Source organism: Balaenoptera ricei, chromosome 11, assembly GCF_028023285.1.
Source record: "Balaenoptera ricei isolate mBalRic1 chromosome 11, mBalRic1.hap2, whole genome shotgun sequence".
NCBI classification, from domain to species: domain Eukaryota; kingdom Metazoa; phylum Chordata; class Mammalia; order Artiodactyla; family Balaenopteridae; genus Balaenoptera; species Balaenoptera ricei.
The window spans coordinates 102,132,168-102,138,167 of NC_082649.1; the positions used below are offsets into that span (position 1 = coordinate 102,132,168).

At 43.3% G+C, this 6,000-nt stretch overlaps 1 protein-coding gene across 3 annotated transcripts in view; it reads right to left on the bottom strand.

Moving 5' to 3' along the window:
• Window positions 1-5,719, bottom strand: part of RAF1 (Raf-1 proto-oncogene, serine/threonine kinase) — a 72,285-nt gene extending 66,566 nt beyond the window's left edge. For all 3 annotated transcript variants that reach the window (XM_059940410.1, XM_059940408.1, XM_059940409.1), the window contains exon 1: window positions 5,366-5,719. The gene's annotated coding sequence lies outside the window, so the exon portion shown is untranslated. The remainder of the gene's footprint in view (window positions 1-5,365) is intronic.
• Window positions 5,720-6,000: the final 281 nt, after the last annotated feature.

Here is a 6,000-nt window from a genome sequence, read left to right on the forward strand (position 1 = left end):
AGGAATCCACATTAGCAAGACATAGAAGCAAGAACTGTATGCTTAGTCTGAAAAGCAATGGAGACTCCTGGACAATCTGCCAAAGGAAGTAAGGCCAGCACATCTACACTTGTATATTCTTGTATCATCACAAAACAGGATACATAAGAACCCCATAACATATTTCCCTCCATGAAAAAAAGCTGGGTATCTGGGAAACAAAGGGGAAAGCAGAATTACTCTGCACAGCATAACTTTCTGTATCCTTTGAATTTTGTAGCATGTGACTGTACTATCTATACAAAAAATTAATAAAACTTAATTTTTAAGATTCTACACATTTAAAAAGTGAATCTGGCAATAATGTGAAAAGGGAAGAAACAAGAAAAAGGAGTTCAATTCAGAGGTTCTAACAACAGTCAAGGCAAATACAGCATAAAAGCCTGAACTAATCTGGAGGAAGTAGAAAACAGGTGAAAGAAGCTCAAAAATATAGTTGTCAATGTAATCTGAGAGTGACTGAATGTTTGGAGGGACATAAGGGCCCACACCATGAATAGAATTTAACTTTATTATATGTATTTTTCTATTATAAAACAATATATTCAGAGAATATGAAGAGTATAAAGAGGAACATTATCCGTATTTCTACTGTTTAACAACCACTGTTAACATCTACATGTGTTTTCTTCCTATGGGTAGGTTCTGAGTTTTTTTAAAAAGCTTGAGATATAATTTACATACCATACAACTCACCCATTTAAAGTGTACAATTCAATGGCTTTTATTATACTCACAGAGTTGTGCATTCACCTCCACAATCAATTTTAGAACATTTTCAATACTTCAAAAATGAAACCCCTGTCACAGTCACTGCCCATTGCCCACTCCCTCCAGCCACTGGCAACCACTAATCTACTTTCTCTGCAGATTTGCCTATTCTGGACACTTCATATAAAAGGAATCATACAATATGTGGTCTTTTCTGACTAGCTTCTTTCATTTAACATAATGTTTGCAAGGTTTATACATATTGGAGAATGTATCAGTACATCATTTCTTTTTATTACTGAGTAATAATATTCCATTGTATTATGTTTTGTTTTTTAACACAACTGTAATCATTCGGATATAGCATTTCCCGTGTCATAAATGCTTCATATACGCCATAGTTAATGAAAAGCACAGGGCTCCATAAGCGGCTGTACCACAGTTTACTTAATCATTTTATTATTGTAGTACATTTGAACTTTTTCTAGTTTTTTCTACTGTAAACAAACTTTCTTAAACGCAAATGGGAGTTCCTTTCTGAATGATCTATCTGGATCCAGGGAAATGCCTCTCCCAAAAGCTCTGAGCTTCCTAATGAGATTTGCCACAGAGAACAAGAATCATGTTCTTCTAAGGAAAACTCAGTATTTCATCTACCCCAAACCTAGCTAAAGGACAGATGTTAAAAGCTATCTGAGATTGAAAAGTATGCCTCCATAAAACCCAGATTAAGAATGTCATAACTTTAAAGACCTATTAACATAGTTAAACATTAACTGGCCTGATTCTTCCATCAGAAATGTTTATGGGTGGAAAAAGGTAAATACTTTGTCCAAATATGATGCCTAGAAAGAAGTAGCTTCACAGAAATCAGACTACTTTTGCCTTCCTTAGCAGGTTGGAAGAAAATAAACAGGAAACAACATCTTGACTACAACAGTAAAGATGTACTTACTCTTGCTACTGGATGATAGTAAGTGAAACCCAACAGGTAGAAAGATGTCATCGGTATAGTCTACAAGGGTCCTCAGAAGCAATTAGACATATTTGGTTCCCTAAAACACTGTCATTGCCTGCAGCTTCCCATTCATTAACCAAAAATGTAAACAATTTCTAAATCACAAAGGTTTTGATTCCAAACTAGTTTTATGGCTGTTAATCCCCACCCAGTAAAATCCCTTAGAATCTGATCTAAAAATAAAACTCTGTGTCAAGTATTCCTCAAGAAAAACTATGTGCACTGATTGGAATGTGAAGCAATTAACACACTTCTTGAGTGATTTGCCAAAGAGACTTGAGATAGCTTGGGCCAAAACCAGTAACAAAGGAACAACACCCATCTGACATTTTCCTTGGTTAAACTGACATTCTAGGAGTAGTTTTAGAAGAAATGCTAACACATCTGAAGTTAACTACTAAAATCATTGCGAGCTACACAAGTATTCTCGGAGAAAAGGAGGAACAGAATGACTCAACCACTGTAAAATTAAAGATGAAAACTTTGATATGTAATTAAGGAATTTTTACTCACAACTTTAAGGCAAGAATAAAATACCCAGACATTACTATCCTGAGTATTATAGGCAAGGTAGTTAAGCCCTATACCAGAAATACTAACTGAATTATAACACAAATATCTAGTATCACATTTTCAACCTGGTCAGTTTAGCAAATAAGCATTCTTATACATCCAGACACATACATCAATATAAACACACTCTCTCACACACACCCCAACCTAAATCCTAAACAACCTTATCCTAAATGAACCCAAGTGTTCTTTCATTTCCCAATTAATTTAGCCAAGGTGAGCAATTTTCCAACTACAGACATTTGTTATGGAGAACTGACTTCCATGACACGCACAATTTAAAAAACAGAAGACCTTTTAATAAATCAAAGCTCGATTTTGTGGTTTCATTAACTCCCGTCCCGCTGTCACATTAGTCCACTGCCTTTCAAAGGCAATATTTAAAATTCTCTTCTGCAAGTCAACGTTAAGGCATGCTGTTTGGCTAACAAGCTTCTCCCAAAACCAGGATTATTATGTATGGCCTACTATGTTAACATGCAAACAAAAGCACTCTCCCATGTAACATTTTTCTACTTTTAGGCAATAGGTTATTAACAAAGTTTTATCTGGAATTAAAATGTGATAGAATCATGCACCTACTACTAACAGGCTATTTTAAATAGTAATTTCAAGTTATTAATTATATTTTCCATTTAATAAATAATCTGGTGCTTCTGGAAAAGTCAAATTCAACTTCCAAGAAGTTGTTTCATCTTCAGAGCAAACTCCTACTTTGGATTTCACAAACGGCATGTTTTAAACTAAAAGCAACCAGTCTCAAAGCAGTTATAATACAATACTTAATGTTTAACCATTCTGCATTTCATCTTTTAGATACTTTTCATCATAAGTGACCAGCTTAACCTGCTTCTCACTGTTTTCTTCTGCTAAACCAAATCCCATAAAATATGTTCTAATGTGTATGCCTTCAAAGTAGAAGGCTTGAGTGAAATACATCTTTTAAACTATCTGACAAGAGTTTAACAAGACTAAGCAGTTCCACTACAACTTACCATCACAAACACCACATACCTAAAAGATAAGCTTTTACAACAGAAAGAGTAACAGGTTAATTTTCCCAAGTATCCAGCGTTCAACTGGCTCAAACGTCTCTGCTGCATTTTCAACAGCTTATCCCTTGAAGCGATAAGGGTGAAAACAAGCCAAAAGGTTCTTCAGTGGTATATAATCATCACAACCCAAGAAAGATTTAGGAACTGCTAGATGAAGTCTGTTAATACCATAATAATCACTTTAGCATAAACATTAATCACAATACAGATCTTTGGGGAAAATTATGTTCCTAGAGCTAAAGACTTTATAACAGAATTGGAATCCACGGAATCAATCCAAAGAAACAGTTTACTATATAAAACATTTACTTAACCAAAAATACTCACTTGCATTCTACAATTTTTCAGATGTTTCATATCATCTGCCAATTTCTAAATGACTGGGGAGCATGGTTTACATTGTCAACAGCCACTGAAAATGTAGTATCAGTAGAGTATACTACATTTATAAAATCAACATTTTTGTTAGCAAGTGTAACTTTAGAAGAAACGTTTGCAAGAATCCCTAGGAATGTGAGTTCAGTTCGTTCACCACAGTGCAAGTACAAAACATTTGACATAAAGCCCTTATCAAAATGTTAACTGGGTTTAACAAAGTCAATCTGTGCAATTACTATCAGCTTTAACATCAAGAGAAGGAGGAAATAAAGTTATCAGCAAGAAAAGAGAATTAGCAACACTCGTTTAAAATAATCCCAATTAAATCAACTAGTTCACTATCTTCAACAAAGATCCTCCACAAGCTAGCCAACTTCTGTTTCAGACCCTAATCTCCCACCACTTCCTTCCTGCACCCCAGACTGCTTGCTGCTCCCCAAACTCCTGCACGTCTCCGTGCCTTTGTACCAGCTGTTCCCCCAACTTAGCATGCTCTCCCCTCCTCCTCACCTGATGAGCACTTACTCATCAGCCCAAACCTCAGCACAAAAGTCCCCTCCAGTCTACAAGCTTCCTCAACTCCCCCAGGCAAAACTAGTTGTTCCAAATTCCCAAGACACTTGGTAAATCCATCCCAATCACAGCGCACTGTGTTCATGCCTCGGGAGCTAACAGAGGGCAGACTCCCTCCACTCAGCCCGGAGAGGACGAAACAGGCAGAAATGATGAACGTGCGCTGAATCCATTCCCTACTTAGACTGGGTGATCCTCTAGAACCCGGTCACATCTCGAGGAGACACAGGAGACCCTATCATTCTTCCCACCAGAGAATGAATACCAGGAGGCACACCCAGAGCCCCTGAAAAAGAACAATGAATGAACACAGCCGCCTCGCCTCTCCTGATGTCCAAACTCCTCTCTCTGGGCATCGACTAGCTCTGCAGAGCCTCTGCAGCTGCAGAAATGAAGCGTCCTGGAGGCTCTCACTTCACACGCAAGAGCCCTGGATCTTCATTCCAAAGCATCCCGGGGCCAACCGTCAGTATAAGCATCGCAAATGTCTCATTAAGTACCCGCAGAGTCCTGAGACCCAAGGGGAGGCCCCTATGCCTTTGTGGTGGGGCACCGACCTATTTCCTCCTCCCGTCCCCGACTGCTCTCATCTTCCGGAAAAGGGTGTCACTTACTTGAGAGAAGATGCAAGCCCGGGTCCCCCACTCCGCGGCCAAAAAGACATTAGCCCATCTGAGTGACAACACAGATCCGAGACAGCTCTGGGCGGTTTTTCCCGTGGCCAAAATATAAGGAATGTGCACCGGGTACAGGGGTGGTGCCGGCACGTTTCCCCAAAACACAAGGAAACCTGAGTGGGGATGCGGGAACTCGGCTCGCCGGCCATGACACCGGGCCCCAGGGCCCCCGCCCGCCCAGCGCCACCCGGGGTGACAGCGGCCTGGCCCGGGCCCTCCGCCCGGCAGCCGCGGGGCCGCTCCGTCAGCGCCGCCTTGGCCGGGCCTCCGGGGAACCCGGCCCCCTCAGCCCCGCCGCCGCCCGGCTCCCCCGGCATCCCGGGCCCGGCCCTGCAGCCTACCTGAGGGAGCCCGGCCGCCTCTGTGTCCAGTCGTCCGGCTGTGGCGTCTGGTCCGCTCCTCCTCCCCGCGGCGGGTGAGGGAGCGGGAGGCGGTCACATTCGGCGCGTCCCCAGCCCAGGGGACGGGGCCCCGGGCAGCCCTCGCATCGTCGCTCTCGCACTCCGCGCCTCAGGGCACACACCCCAAAGCCCGGCCAGCTGGCCCTCTTCGGGGCCCAAGAAGAGCGGCAGGGAAGCCTTCGCTTCTCACGCTCTTTCTCGTCTTACTCCCGCCATCTAAGATGGCGGCCCCAGCGCCCGCACTGAAGACGCTTTCGGGCGGCCCCGGCAAGCGAGCCCTCCACTCGGTGCTCCTCCTCCCGACCTGCGACGCCACAAGCTCTCTGCTTCTGCGCGAGCCCGCCTGCCGGCAGACTTCAAACTTGGCTCGGGTATCCATCGCTCTGGCCTGAACTCAGGCCCCGCCTCCCAGGGGGCGTGGCCTCGCCATCTCGCTGGTCGCCATTTCGGAGCCGTGAAGGCAGTAGGGCGGGTCGTCTCTGGCCCTGGATTGGCTGGCAGTCGGGAAGGGCCAGGGTTTGGCTGTCCCAAAGGGGCCTGAGAATTGGCGAGGGGAGGAAGGCCAGCTTGCCGGC